Source organism: Euwallacea fornicatus, chromosome 18 (genome assembly GCF_040115645.1).
Source record: "Euwallacea fornicatus isolate EFF26 chromosome 18, ASM4011564v1, whole genome shotgun sequence".
NCBI lineage: Eukaryota > Metazoa > Arthropoda > Insecta > Coleoptera > Curculionidae > Euwallacea > Euwallacea fornicatus.
In genome coordinates, this window is record NC_089558.1 from 3,787,879 (window position 1) to 3,803,639 (window position 15,761).

Consider the following 15,761-nt stretch of genomic DNA (forward strand, 5'->3'; position numbering starts at 1 on the left):
ATTCATTTTTTTCTATTATCTACAGTAGTTGCTTTGGTTGACTATTATCAGAAATGACGAGCATTTAAGTATGATTACGAGTATGTTACTTCTGTAAGGATTCGGACAACTCTACAAACCCTTCAAAGAGCTTAGTTATCCTTCTGGGCATTTTGTAAAAGATTCTACGGGAAGAACTGAACAACCCAATATTATGTTACATTTTCTTCTTTTAATGCGGTCGTCATTTGGTATTCGCCCAGTTTCAAGACAATTATATGAAAATGTTTTAAACTCCTCTAAAAATAATCCCCATCTTCATTTTTTGTATTCTTCTACAGGTTTAATATAATCGACCTAATATAGCCTCCCGACAACCTTACAGATTGCCGAATTAACAATTACGAAAATTACATATCTTTTGTAAATTTTTCTTTAGCATCTCTTCTTAAGTTTGCAAAAGTGTTCCGCAGGGCTTCGACCCATCAATTTCTACCCTTAAGAGCTCAAAAGATGCCATCAATTCGATCACAATAATGTCACGGGTTCCGTTTTAATTCTAGATTAGAACCGAAAAAAGGTGCTCTTCGGGGTTCGATTACGTCAGTTTCTTGTAAAATTTTTATTTGAAAGTTAGCACAATTTAACTTTATACACCAGCGTAACTCCGCATCATAAAATTAATTTTTGTGACCCTTATAAGACAAGAAAAACACTATCTTAAAATATTAAGAAACGGCAACGAATGTAAATGAATATTAACAGAATGTTGCCTTTGGAATGGAAAAAAATTTCTATGATGATACGTGGCGTAGTCTTGAAACGCATGGTCATTTTTTCACTCTTCATTTTGTTCTTAAAATATGTTTTTTCTCTTTATTCACATTAAAGATCTAATTGAAAATTGTGAAAATAAGTATATCGTTCGCTTTTCCCGTTTAACGAGCTGAGTGCATCAACTGTTGAGACGTTCACAAGTTCATGGCAACACCGCGAAGGTTCCACCAAACAAGTGCACCCATAGATGAATTTACCATTGAAGCTCGTGACTCGCAATCTCAGAAAGAATTGTATTCGAACCACGATTAACCCTGTATTGCATATCTTTTTATGTCTCGTTCTCGTTCCTCGCAAGTTTCTTGTTTTTGGGGTTAATCTCATGTTAATCACATAATCAACTAGTATGTACTAGAACCTTCTAAGCGTTACTAACCTTCTAAGCGTTTAAGTATTGATAATAAACAAAATTAATACAACTCGATTAAAAATTACTTTAAACATCTGGAAAGTATAATTCAACAAATCACACGCAACATCAACTATAACTACTGTGATTTTATCTGAGAAATCATTGCTGTAGTATTTCTTATACTAGATGAACGAGAGTACAAGAGAATAACATGATAACGCAGGACTGAATTTATAGGGATCTTTCAACATTTACACTACAGAAAGCAGAATATAACACTTTCTAAACCTGTCTTTTGCCTAGAGATAAATAAGATGTAACCTCCTCTTTGGCAGTCCGTTAGATGTGAATCTGAAAATATCTGATCGATTTGTGAACGATTGTGGCATCTATGACGATCCTTTGTCCTCTCTCTGACATCATGACCTTTAAGGGTACTGCACTCTAGGCGTCACCCTTATAGAAGGTTATGACCCCAAGATTCAAAACGCTTAATTGAACCCTTCTAAACTTTCACTCAATTGCTTTCTTAGTTACTAACTAATTTATCTATAATTGAGCCCTTTCACACTTTACTCCCCTTATATGAATAGTTACTTGTTATGTAATTATTTTTTTATCAAATACCACGGATAGTAGATATACACAAACCCTCTCGTAAATTTTAACACTCATAAAAATGCATATTGATGTCACAATAGCAGCAACCTGATGTAAGAAACTTGTTTATATGTAACATATTTGTATATCAGACAGTCAGGTTTAGCAAAATCAAGTCTAGACCATGATTCAACAACTCGGCTTAATATCATTTTCCAATCCTTAACTTGAACCTCATAACCCTTGGAAAACCAAATTTTACTTGATATATTGTCAGATTTTTTTGATTAAATACCTCAATGAGCATTAGTAGATGAAGAAATTTGTCTCATCACACCACGAAACATTCCTCAATCATTTATTCTCTTCCACCTACTAAACTGTGCCGTCAATTTCCCTTATCATTGGAATTTTAACAACAATGTCAATTTCCAATTCAAATTAATCCAATTTTCGTATTTTGACGGATATAACTGTTAGTCAAATTGTCTGTGTCAATTCCGCCGCTAGGTGCATATGGCTTATTGCAACTGTTGGTTCAGCTTTAGCTTCATTTTAAAAAACGCTTCGTCTGTCAGTTAATCCTTAACTGGCGGGTGTTAATGTTTTAACCTAACCTGAACTAACATGACTATTCGATATACAAAAGGTGATTCAAAATTTTTGACTGTTTTTTCCTATAACCCTGTGCCCTACAGTGCGCCCCTTCGAAGCTAAAGTCATTGAAAGTTGGGCGAAAGAAATCTATTGTATCAAACTGTGATCGCAGTTACTCACCAAATTTTATGAAAATTTACAAGCCCTTGTTTTTTAAATCGCTCTATTCATTTTTTACTTTTAAAAAAATGTAAACGTAATTTCAAAAAAAAAAATAATAATAAGCGAAAATATCAGGAGTCGCACCAAGTTTTTTAGTTTGTTATTTCGATAATACTACCGTTTCGTTCAAGAACAACTTCTTGCAAATGGATAATTGTATCAAAAAAATCTGAGACATAATTTTTTTTTCATGATCTACTAGGTAATGATAGTTAAATTTATTGCTTCTCGGTGAAAACATAAAACGTGAGTTATGCAAATTATGGAGTTCCCTTTAACCTTTCTGAAATCAAGTTTCCACAAATTTCTAATCAAAAAATAAATAGAACGCCTAAAAATACAAGGGATTGCAAATTTTCGTGAAATTTTATCGGTAACAGTGGTTATTATTTGACAATCGATTTTTTCGCCCAACTTCCGATGACTCCATTTTAGGATACAGGTTTATAGGCAGAAACGGTCGTATTTTGACCTCAAAAATACTCTTTTGAAATATTTACACTCAATTTTGAATCACCCTGTATGCACATATGTGTATACATGAAACCCGGACGGGGGTAACGAAATTTAGGATAAGATAACCTCATATTAATTTAATTTGGTATTTTTAAATTCATCACATCTATTCCAACACAAACAAAACTTGAGTTTTTGACATTACGAGTTGGATTTGCATCCAACCAATTACTTGCACAATAATCATCCAGCCTAATTAAGAACAATAACCCACAACTGATACATACGAATTTCCGATGGACCGAAGAACGAATAGGGTAAGATAAGCCCAAATAAATTTTATTTAATCTCTTTTTTATACATGGAATTCTATCTACTACCAGACCAATGGGCCGAAGCCGAGATATATCAAGAGAGAGTTTTAGCGATTTATATGGTAAGTGTTACTAATGTTAGATCATTTTTTTTTAGCAAGTTATGGTTGCGAAAACAACTCCTCAAATACTTGTTTCGATATTTCAATTGATCTACCTAGAAGTGATGTAAAAAATATATATGGACGAGACCCCTTTTCGGCGGTTTTATCCCTTATGCGAAGATTCCCTAAGACGCATAATGAACGGAACAAGGCTCGCGGGCCCCACACCAGCGATATAGTCTCGGATCGTGTCCGGACTCTCGGACGCAGGAAATTATCCTCGGAATTATCACGACGTGATTGGACTGCTACACAGGTGACCGAACGGCCACTCCCTTGTGTTTTACGCCGGATTATTTATTATTTGTTAAATGGGTTAAAACGGACACGAATCCCGTTAATGGGGAAAGTTTGTAACGTACGATCCCGCCGATCTGTCATCTACGAGTGTTATTTCGCGTTTGTCTGGGAGTTGAACAGAGCAGGAAGATCAAAGAGTGGTTTAACCAAATTTTCTTGTATTACACACCCGGTACATCCTGATTCCGCTGCCTCTGCCTATCAGCCCGTATATTAATTCAGTGCATTCTACTTCATTGCCCCGGGTCACGGCATCCGTTTATAAAATGGGTTTTTGTCGATTGCATTTTAAATGAGAAAGTTCAGCTCCGGCTTAATCTCACTTATTTATCTTGGGAATGTGACATGACAGTTTACTCTATTATCAGCCGGCCACTCTGACAAAACGAAAACTCTCCCACAACCTTCAACCACCATTGTTGGCACTTCTTCGCAGAACTCGATGCGGGATATTTCCCTCATTCGTTTCATCCTTGTCCCACTCACCGAAGCGCAGGCAATAGTGCGTAATAATTGTACAGGCTGTCTCTGTCTACTCGGGCGGATATCGGGTGTCCGAAGGGTGGTTTAACGCCACATTAATATAGTCTGTTGGTTAGCTGGGTCTGAAAATTGTATAGCAGAAACGCTTTGGGTAAAATATGAGCTATAAAGTGAAACTAATCGACTGCCAGACTTTGGGCAATTAGGTAATGTGGTGCTGTTTAATTATGAACCCATTCATGGTTTGCAACCCGCAGGTCCAGGTATCTAGAGGTTCAAATACACGCCCTCATTGCAAAATTTGGGGTGGCTTAAAAATAACGTATTCTTTAGGGGTAATAAATAAGAAAATGGAACGGAGCAAGTGAATAAAGGTAAAATAAGCCGGGCTCCCGGCAAAAAGACTTTTTGTCCTAATTAAAATTCTTCAGAGAAGTGAATAAATTCTGGAGCTAAAGGCGGTTTGTTTTCAGTAATTTTGAATCCCCAATTTTACGAATACAGATGGATAAGAGGGTACAAGGCGAGGTATAAACACTGAAATAGCTTTTAAAATTTGCCTCAAAAGTGCAGTATTCCAAGGTATTAGACACTCTGAAGAAAAAGAAACTACTGTCACATGATTCAAAAAAACCTTGTAAATAACAATATCAGAGGCGATTTGAGCTGCCAGTGGTATGCATTTGGTATCCAAAATTGGTATGTTTTAACTTTATTTAACCACATGCAGACAGCAACGAAAGATCATACCAATTTGAAGTACCGGATGCTTACCAATGAAGTTTCAGATCAAAACTCATCAGATTCGTTCATATGCCTGACATCGTCCTAGGTTTCATAAGGAGCCTTCGATTGGACTCATATGACGTTTCTCATATCATTTCCATCGCCTTTCAAACTGATAATGCGTGGGAATGTGATAAAAATAATCTGAGCAGTTTGACATTTTGGAAACATTTGTTTTGATTCATTTCGATTTGAATCCATAGTAATCTACTATGGATTCATATTCCCATCTGAGAAGGAAATTGCCTCTTATAAACAACGGACATATGGTAAAAATCCGGGGCTCAAATCCGGCATTACCTGAACTGAAAACCATAAATCGCATGTTTCACCCTAAAACGAGCTCGCTTACATACGGGGTTGGGGTCGCTATCTCCTTGACCAAAATTTTATCCTCATGGACGAAAAGAAAATTTGAATTGCATAGTAACAAAGGTGTAAAAGTTCACTGGATGATTTACTCCAAGGATATATGGGTACACTTCTGCTTAAACGATTAATAAATTAATCTAGATCCACAGACCATCTACGGATCTACATTGAAAGTGCCCGCACGTTAATGTCTTTTGAGTTATAGCTTGAACAAGTGAGCTGCGACATGAAAGATCGTCAAAGGGCGTATAATGCATTTCACCTCAGTTGCAGGTTGTCTCATGTATCAACTTTTTACTAATTATATATTAACCTCTAACTTAATGTTTAAATTACCATCACACTAATAATTTTGCCCTAAGTTAAGCGAAAACAAAAATAAAAAGTTGAAATATATTCAAGAAATATATAAATGTATAAGTCCAAAATGGGTTGATAAGATTCAATACACTAATTTGAGGTATGCGGGAGCTCATATTCACGTTTTTTGAATCACAACACTTTCTACCACGTAGAAGGGATGGAAGTTCTTTTAAAAACTTAAATGGTACACGTATCTGTATATGTATACTTTTTTCTTCAAGATTCGACTGTTCTAACCATCAGAATACTCTATAGTTCAATATAAAAAAGAAATATATTTAAGCTTTAACAATACTCTTTGGCAAGTTCTTTTTTTCGTTGGTCGGGTAACGAACAATTGACGCCAGCTATCGCTGTCACATCATCCGTGTCCATGTTTCTGATAAAGAAGGCAACTAAAGTAACTACCAGTAAAAACGAGAATTGCGAGGACACGGCGAATTCAGCAAACACATCGAATATGCCGAATTTTGCTCTGCCTGATTCTTAGAGGCGCGCGCAGCGCATTCGGTTCGAGTAGTGTAAAATGTTCAAGTGAACGCACCTTAAAGGTGGTCTCAATATTTGAATATTTCGCATCGAATGACCGCAATAAATGGGGTGAACAGTCAAAAATCGCGTGGTGCAGAAATCTGGACATTTCAGTAAAAAGAGTAGAGCTTTTCCCGAGCAATGTGGGGAAAACTGGCTTGCTCAAACGAGTCGAATGTTCGGCGAATTATTACTGAGAACGTGATTCAGCTATTCGTGTATACTTGCGCGTCAAAAAGTGACAGATCCATTTCCTTTGGTTTTTTGTTGGCAACTTTATTGACTTTCTAAGTAAAATAAATCGGGATCAAGAAAAATATGTTTTATGAAATAATGGCACTTATGAAGAGTACTTTGTTCTATAGAACTCAAGGGTAAATCGAATTATAACAATATATTAAAAAGCAGGATGCTTGGTTTAATGAATTGGAACCATTCGCTTCAATTTAAACTTAAAAAAAAAAAAACACGTATGCAGATATACCAACTAAGAAATGGCGGAAAATAGGAACAAAGCAAATGCTCCAAACGCGCCGAATGTACGGAATTCTTGTTCGAAGTGTTTGTTCTATTTATTCCTGGGTGCTCGGCTGGTCGTATTCGTTCGGGTCACAATGTTCAAGTGTGAACGAACCCACCTTTCGGGTAAAATTTGGCGCGATGAGTTCTGTTTGGAACAACGTAATCATTATCAAATTTAAAGGGTGCGCGTGTGACCCATTCGGATTTGACTCCTTCTTATTCGGTTCGTTCGGAATAAAGGAGCACACGCCCTGAATCGGCTCGGAACGGATAACTCGGGTAATAACGATCGGTTCGGCACGGAACGTGCCGACTCAGCATGTTTGAATCGACTACGGTGGAAAAATTGAAAGGGTACAAAATTACTGAAAACTCATAAAAATGTCCATTTTAAAAATATACGACAAAACAGGTTATTCTCTTTTAAAATTTGGAGTAATTAAATATCAAAATTTCAATCATCTATCAAATTGATTTGGCGTTTGTCCTTGGTGCTGGAGCATTCTTATTCAGGACACCCTGTAAATTTCGAATGTAAATTATTGCCGGTATTGGATGTACTGTTATTATTTCGAATTATCATAATGACTCACAAGCTGTTAATTGAAAGTATGTAAGAAGGTATGTCTTTTCAGGTCGATTTCACAAACTCAAAACTTTGATGACTTTTCTATTAGTGCTACGACAATGTTGATATCTTCATCATAGTCTGACAACGTCCAAATCATTTCGAAACGTGACGATCCAAATGCTGTTACAATGATAAATCAAAATCATTTTGAAGATATCGGGATACCATATGACTGCTAAGTAATATAGCTAATTTAAGCCGAAGTTGCCAATACCGTTTCAGAGCGCAATACTTTCAACAGTATATTCAGTACTCTGTGGTTCCGAGTGTAGCAGGCCGAGTCGACTGTTCTGAATCGATCCAGTGCGTTTGGTTCTTTAAGTTTAATTGAATTAGTACCTTTTAGTTCAAAACTAATTTTCATCTAAGATTGTTTTCATTATTGCAGCATTGCCAGTTCTTGTGGAAACCAAGGCTATCACGGGAATTTTAAAACGCAACTCCTGCACCTAAGGCAATTTTTCGGAGCAACCTTAATATTTAAGACGTTTTTCTCATATTACATTTACCTCTACAATTAGTCATTTTTACGGAAATACGATTAAATGGTAAAATCTTTACCTGTACATGTGAGATAATTTTTTTTTACCACGTGAATGTCAATGTCAAACGTCTAGAAAAAATATTGACACTGACACATGTCACTTTAATTGGCATGCGATCAAGCAAATAAAATGGCCACCGGGCTGTTGGTGCTTGTTTGTTTTGCCTCGCTGCTGTGGATACTAGTGCGAAACGGTGCAAAAGAAACCTAATTCCTTATCGTGACGCGCAACTCGTAGAAAATTAAAGTATATGGAATTCGAGACACTCCGAGGTTCAACGTTTTGAATGGAACCAACATTAATTTTTTCAGCATTATTTGGTACCCGAAAAAATTTGCCTAGGGTAGGATTTTTTACCATTTGTTTCGAAATGCTTTGTTCGAAAAGTATGAGTGATAATACTAGGAATATCTATGGCAAAGATGTGGTATTGTGAATGTGAAATTGCATTATAACTCATATATCACCCAACCCTCGCATATCTCTTAACTTTCCCCACATTCGACCGTCAGGAACTGCATAAAACAGGAGAGCAAATCTCTTAGAAAATGGATAAAACGGGCTACGGAATATTGAGTGTTCGATATTCAGGAGAATTACTTTGACGTTCACATAGGGGCGGCAGTTCATGCGTGAAACACCTCAGGCATACAATAGACCCCCTTTAGTGTAAGAAAAATATAACTTACTTGATTAGGAAAATTCCTCTTGGAATCAATTTGCTTAAAACACAATTGTACCCTCCTGACTTAAATTGAGTGTGCGATGGGAATATAATTTTTCCTTTAAGTGTGCAGTTAAGAACAGGTCATTACCGCACACGCATGGTAAAAATTTATGTTGAAATCAAAACAAAAAGGCATGTGTTTTTGATATATGTCTGTAAGTGATAGGAAAATGTTACTGCACCTTAATATTTATTTAAAGTTACGCAAGACAACCAACATAACACACATGCGCTCGTCGAAAAAATATTGTACCTAACGCGTATGAAATTGCCTTTACGGCACTGGATTGGTGCATGAGCCACAGTTCAACGAGCTGCAATCAACGTGCGGTAAAATGTCACTATCAGCACTTGTCATGTAAATAACAATCATTGGTATTTATTTATGATTTCGGTTAGTACGCGAGTAATAATTCCGTAAAGTACAAACTCCTGCTTCTACAGAAATAAAACGTAAATGATCGAACCAGCGCCATATGGCTTTAATAAACAACCTGACAGACACGTGACTTTGAACTTGAGCCGCCTGGTTATAACAGGGGTTTGCAAAGAGAAGAGCCAAAATATCGAAACCTTATCCGCGGATAGATGGCTTGAAATTGGACAAAAGGTGGAATATCGATTTGCCGACTTCCTCCCGCACTTTTCACTGTTTAGATTGAGTGAGCTATTTGATATTCATATCGTGATTTCGGCTTGTTTGGCTTCCTTATTCATGACTAGCAATGACTTTTGCCTCAGTGTCTTTTTAAAATTGGGATTGTGTTGGTTTTCCCGTTCCTAAAACACACACATGCACTCGGGATTGTGGGCATTTTAATCTCTGCACGGTTCATGAACAGAACCGGGTCCGAAACATTCGAAATGAGAAACGAGGAAAAATGGTAATTTGTCTTTTGAGGGGAGGCATGTGACCTGTAATCTGCAAACATAAATTTTTTGCCGTCTGGAGCTAGCATCTACCCCCACAGTATTCTACCCTCGCCCTGTTATTAACGTGTCTCTTTATTAGGCACTTTCGCAGGTAAATTGTTCATCAAAAAGAGCCACCATGAAAGCGATGTGTATGTGGATGTCAAGTTGAAAAAAAGACAAATATTCTTGGCCCGATCCGTTTATCTTACTCTTCCAGGTGTTACTTGCATCAAAAATGAATAATTTAAATTAATATCTCTAATTAAATTGACAATTTTTGCATTGATATTTTAGTTGTTTGTATTCAAAGCTTAGGTCAAAAGTCATTAACGATTCAGTCATTTGCAGTACACACAGGCCAATAACCCCAATTACGCATTACTGAGTGTCACTTGTTGCTTTTACTTATTTTCTTCGCTGATAATTTTGCAGTACAAATTACAGGAGCAGTGTAAATCTTGACAGTGGGTCAGACTGCTTGTAAAAATATCAAGGAATTGTCCAAAAGAGCAGTCAAGGCTAAGCTTTGAAAACACAATATGCAATAAAAAAGGTCCGAAACATCTTCAATAACCAAACTTTTATTGCCCAGATGGGAAAGTTTTCGACCCGAATTTGCCATCCCTTAAAATGGTTTTATTTGCATTAAAAGGGCTGATCTTGGGAATTTAATCTAAAGTGGTGGAGCAAGGTTTTTATGTCGTAGGACAATGCACACTGTTTTTTTTTTTAGGTAAGGTGTGGATATCTGCATGCAGGGCATATTTTCAAACGAAAAATTTAAATAACAGAAATTCAAAAATGGTTAAGTCCAAAAAAAATCTAGAATTTCTCATGTTTGTGAGGCTTGTGACGTCAAAATAAGTACACTTGGTCACAATCGCTGCATATAGCATTTTGAAGAGTTATTTGAAAGTGACCCCCTGTTCAGTAGCAGCAACAGCAACAGTAGCAGCAGTTGTGCAAATTGGGGACCAAAAATATGATCGATCCCAGAGTGTTTGAAGTTTCCTCTGAAGTTTTTTTAAGGACTTTGAAGGATCTAACTATGACATGTATCAACGTTGGAATGTGAATAATGTCATTCTGGTGCTCTGAGGGTGCCTTATTATTTTTGGACACTCTGTACTACTATCCTATACATTACATCTGAATATGTTCAAGGTTAGACAAACTCAAAGATACGTCTTTCTCCTCAGAGGAGTTAAAACTCAAACTTAAGGGGGAATAAAACCCAGGAAAAAAACAAGCCTAGTCAGTAATGTGAAACGAATTTCTTATGTTATACCTCCCTTATTTTGGCAGCAAATAAATAAATACCTATAAAGGCAGAAATAGAACACTTACTTCCTTACTATAACTTTTTTACTTACCTGTATACTAAAACTTCTACTGATGCATCTCCCAGAAATATACTTCCTTTGAACGAAACTATTTGGAGCCTCCAAAGGAGTACGTACACAAGCCACCACTAAAACAATTTTCTAGGGAAAGTTCATGCAAGTTCTCACCACACATTGTCATGATTGTACATCGGTCATTAATATTACCTACTTTACACTGAGAGGTGGGCTTTTCAAACTCTATGAGTACTAAACTAAAGTTATAAACATCTATCTAATAAATAAACATGTTCAAATAAGACGATTTTTCCATCCCCATCTCTATCTTTAAAACGCTATGTAAGTACATACTTTTTGCATGCGCCCTGTACAGTATTAATGACTGACGTCATAGCCCTATTCAACCAATAGAAACGTTCTCTGTTATACAAGCAATATTGGGATCAATTTTAAGGGAATTTTAGAGAAATCAAGAGTTACTTCTATCAGTGAGGATTATTCATGAGATAATCAAAGGGATAATCAATGGGAAATACCTAAAAAGGGCATTTTTCAGGGTTAATTTGAATTTTTAAGTGTTTAATAGAGTTGAGCTGTTAAAGATTCCTATTGGAAGTGTTTAGAAATTTTTGTTTAAAATAATTACTGAAATCGTTGATTAAAGGGTGAAAGAAAGTTTTTCTTACCGTTTCGTGCAGCTAATATCCCGTTTTAATCCACATAATCCAGGTTAAATCCAAATTTCCTGAGCACTTAAAACCGATTTGGCACCACTATTATTATGCGGCTTTTGTTTCTCACTGTCACATTACCAAACATTCGTAGCCTACTTGATTTTTTATTCAAATTATTTATATTAAAGGAAAATGTTTACTTAGATGCATTTCTTAGATTTCCTAGTATTTCGTATGAATTTCCGTTAAAATTTTCGTTAAAATGTTCAATAATGAACACAACAATTCTTAACTACACATTTTAATTAAAACTAAAAAGAAAACAAATGCCAAGTGACAGTAAACAGAGTGCCGCTTGATAACTACGCGATAATCGACCTTATTGGCACGACATAACCTCTATGCACGCACATTTTGCCGGTTTTTTCCGCCATTTCTACAAGATTTCCCACTAGGGTTTCAACTAGACGATAGGAAATCCTTTTCGGTCACTGATGACGAAGTTTCCAACAAATTTCCCGTAGCGTTTGAACAATAAACACGATTTTCCAGGACGGGACGGCAGTCCTAAGCACTCGACGGTCTCGCTCGGCAGACTGATGCGTTTTTGTTCACAGCTGTGCGACAGAGAGGGAAAGAATACATAGGCCGGTTATGTATTTATTTTCCCCTTATGTATCCCAGGTATATAAACCGTTCTACCGCCGGTTCGTATTCTGCCAGCTTTTGTCGGATAACGAGTCTCCAGTACACTGTTAAAATTCTATATTTATTGCAGCTGATGCATCAAGAGGCATTTACTTCGTCTATTATGATTGTGTTTTCGTATGGTTTATATATCTACGGGCATTTACCTAATGAGGTTCCGATTAAGCGACGATTTTAGGTAAATTTTTGAACAGCTCGCAATTAAAAGCATTTACTTTCTTGCCCTGTTTCTTTGCTTGCTTTTGCGGCTCCCAGGCGGTCGTTTACAATCAGGCAGTGGCGTAACTGTTTTCTTTTATGTTTGGATGTCAAGCACACGTACAGAGTATAAAAGCAAATGGCAGTATATACATAACAGTGATATTTATGATCCTAACATAGGTTAGAGGACATATAGGCCTTATGATTTTTATATAGGAAAATCTTGTAGGGACGTAACAAATCCATGAAATCGCCGAATGCGCATGCGCTGTTACAATGTTACTCAGATCTTCCAAAATTTGAAGCAGAAAACAAAATGTTAGAAAACCTGAGTTTGTGTCAGTTTCCAAAGGAGATTTTACCTCGAAGTTTGGAGCAATTTTCGAAAAAACGAAAAAAGGATTATGTATATACCAAGGTTTTGAAGGACACTATTATGACCCGAACCTCAAATTTAAATCTAAAATGTGAGAATCATGAATATTACTCTAGTGGTATATATATATGGGAATACTAGATTGCTGTTGAGCTGATATTGAACTAACCTGAACTAATTTTATGAAATTACTATAAACTTCAAAAGAGGCACCGCGTCTTGAATCATAACATGTACGGTCACGCGTCATTTGACATTAATTTCCATGACAATCATAAAAAAAGTTCTCGCTTGGTGAATAATGAGCCATATACGTGCCATTATTAACCTTTTATTTGACTATTTTAGAAAAAAAGGCAAAATAAAGTATTTCACAATTATTCATTATACCCAATAATGGCGTCTTTTAAAATTAGTAATGGAAAAAGCATTTACTTTGTTGCTGTATGTCTTTGCCTGTTTTGCGGCTCTCAGGTGGTCCTATATAATCATGTTTTGTTGCTAAGTTTTATATACACTAGCAGAGTACATAAGTAGTACATAAAAGGAGTATGGTCCACAGATCGTAAATAGCTTAGCGTATTGTAGCGTATAGAGGTTATCCACGGGAAAAATCCTGCGGGACTTGTGGAGAAGTAATAGGTATTTTCCAACGGAGAGTCATTTTCAGTAGTTGAACTATAAGGCATACACCTTAATAAACTCTTATTTTAAAACTTACAGAACTCTCCATAAACCGCGTTGCCCGGTTATCTTTTACTTCTTACGAAATTAACACATTGCACCCCAAAAATTTCAGAATCTTCTTGAAAAATTATTAAAGGCGAGGACGTACCTTGTTTTGGTACTTTTAAAATTTTGTGATTTGTGGGGAAATTAAAAAAAAAAAGATTGTTATTAAAACGTTTACTTTCCTACCCTGTATTTGACTACTCTCAGGCTCCCAGGCGGTAAATTACAAACAGACAATGGCATAACTGTTTTTAAATACAATAATTTGATGAGTACATTATAGGAACACTTCTGGCCTCCAAATATGTAAGTTAGAATGTGAGATGGAGCTTGTTATACGGGATATATTATGTAGTGAGTTAACGAATCCTGAAACTCCCCAAATGCGCGTGCGTCAGACAATATATTTCCCAAGTTTTTACTATAAATAACCCTTGTTTTGCTATTTTATGAACTTTATTCATTTTTCCACTTCTTTCGGATAGTTTAACTTATTTACGTTTCGATTAGGTGCACTTAAGGTTATCAACTATCGGTTCATACGTGAATTTCCTTATTTGAATATCTTGTATACCTCATTAGCTTTGTATAAAATTATCAGCACTGGCAGCAAGAACACCTATATCTTTGTTTTATCAGTTGTGTTAGTTACGTCCAGCCCTACATTGCATTGATTTCTGATTTCTGCCCATCTAGGTTTAGACAACGCATCGATTAGAGTTTAAAGCCAGGTTGACGTTAACCTGAACTGACCCCAAAATTGAAAATCTGCCCTAAATACGAACTAACCCATCGAAACATTATATACCAGTCATTATTATTGATTCAATTGACATTGCGTATGTTGTACATTGTGTTTTTTGTGACTTTCTAATCACAGTGGCAACAACGCGGGAGATGCAACCTATCACGTGACACATTTTCGGACCAACGGCGACGAGATAACTGTAATGCGGTGTTGTCAATTTAATAAAGACTATGGAAATTATTTTACAGAGATTTTTGAAAGTAAATAAAATGAAAAATCCATTAAATTAATTTGAGCAAATTATCAGGGTTTTAATGCATCCTTTAATCTCCGAAACACTAAAGGAAAGTAATGTCTGAAATAGGCACAGAAGGAGAATCTTTATAGCAGATATCAATCTAAAATCACAGCCGAACCATAAGTGAAAAAAAGCCAAGTTATCGATCTAACAACCTGCATCGTAAGCAAGCATTTATTGCAATTTCATCTTCATCCCTGGCGACGACCCACATTAGGGACAACGGGCCCCAGAGGCCCAAACCGTACGCCCACGCCCTTCGAGGGTGCCCGTAATTAGATGAAATTCCTATCAGAGCCTCTCTTTTGGCAGTTATTAAAAGCTTCCCGTTTTTGATGTCCGAATTGCCTCTCAGATACAGATTGGCGAATTAATATAGATAGGTACGAAAATGATGAACGGGGGATGCTCCCACAAGGAAGTTAGGAACGGTAATTTGTTATATAATATAGTATATATATATATATGTATGTATATATAACTGTCTATATATATAGCAAGTTTCCGAACATTCCAAGCATACTTTCGGAAAATACCGTAAAGTCAATAAATTTAGTAATTTCCTGACCTGTGTAGTTGCGTACTTACGGTACTATGGACTTTTAGTTAGGAATTTAAGTTTACAGACCTCAAAAAGAAATCTGCTAAAACAACTCCGTTCGCGTGTTATATAAAGTGGCGTCCTCTATTGGTAATAACTATACATTTTCTTTAACAGTCAATTTTTCTTCAATGCTACCAAAAAATGGCTTTATCAGTTGTTTCATATGGGATTGCACTAAAGAGTGCTTTAAGGCGGATGTGTAAAGTAAAGACAAATCTAACCCGAAGAATAGCGAATTAACCCTTAGTCCCTGGTGCAAACACAGCCTTAGACCCTGCAGTTGTACATAGGCCAATCCGGAGGGCTTTTAGTCGGAATTTCATTATATCTGCCTTCAACTACCCACGTTATGTATTGCAGCCGGTCGTGGCAGTCGGGTCT

General features: G+C 36.4%; 1 protein-coding gene across 3 annotated transcripts in view; it reads right to left on the minus strand.

The window, feature by feature from the left end:
* The window catches only part of LOC136344888 (polycomb group protein Psc-like), a 51,621-nt gene extending 39,326 nt beyond the window's left edge, over window positions 1–12,295 (minus strand). The window contains exons 1-2 of one of the 3 annotated variants that reach the window (XM_066292770.1): window positions 11,726–12,295; window positions 11,070–11,167 (exon numbers count right to left, since the gene is read on the minus strand). The gene's annotated coding sequence lies outside the window, so the exon portion shown is untranslated. Of the gene's footprint in view, window positions 1–11,069; window positions 11,181–11,725 lie in introns of all 3 variants that reach the window. The other 2 variants (XM_066292771.1, XM_066292769.1) reach the window with 2 other exon arrangements.
* Between the last annotated feature and the right edge of the window lie 3,466 nt (window positions 12,296–15,761).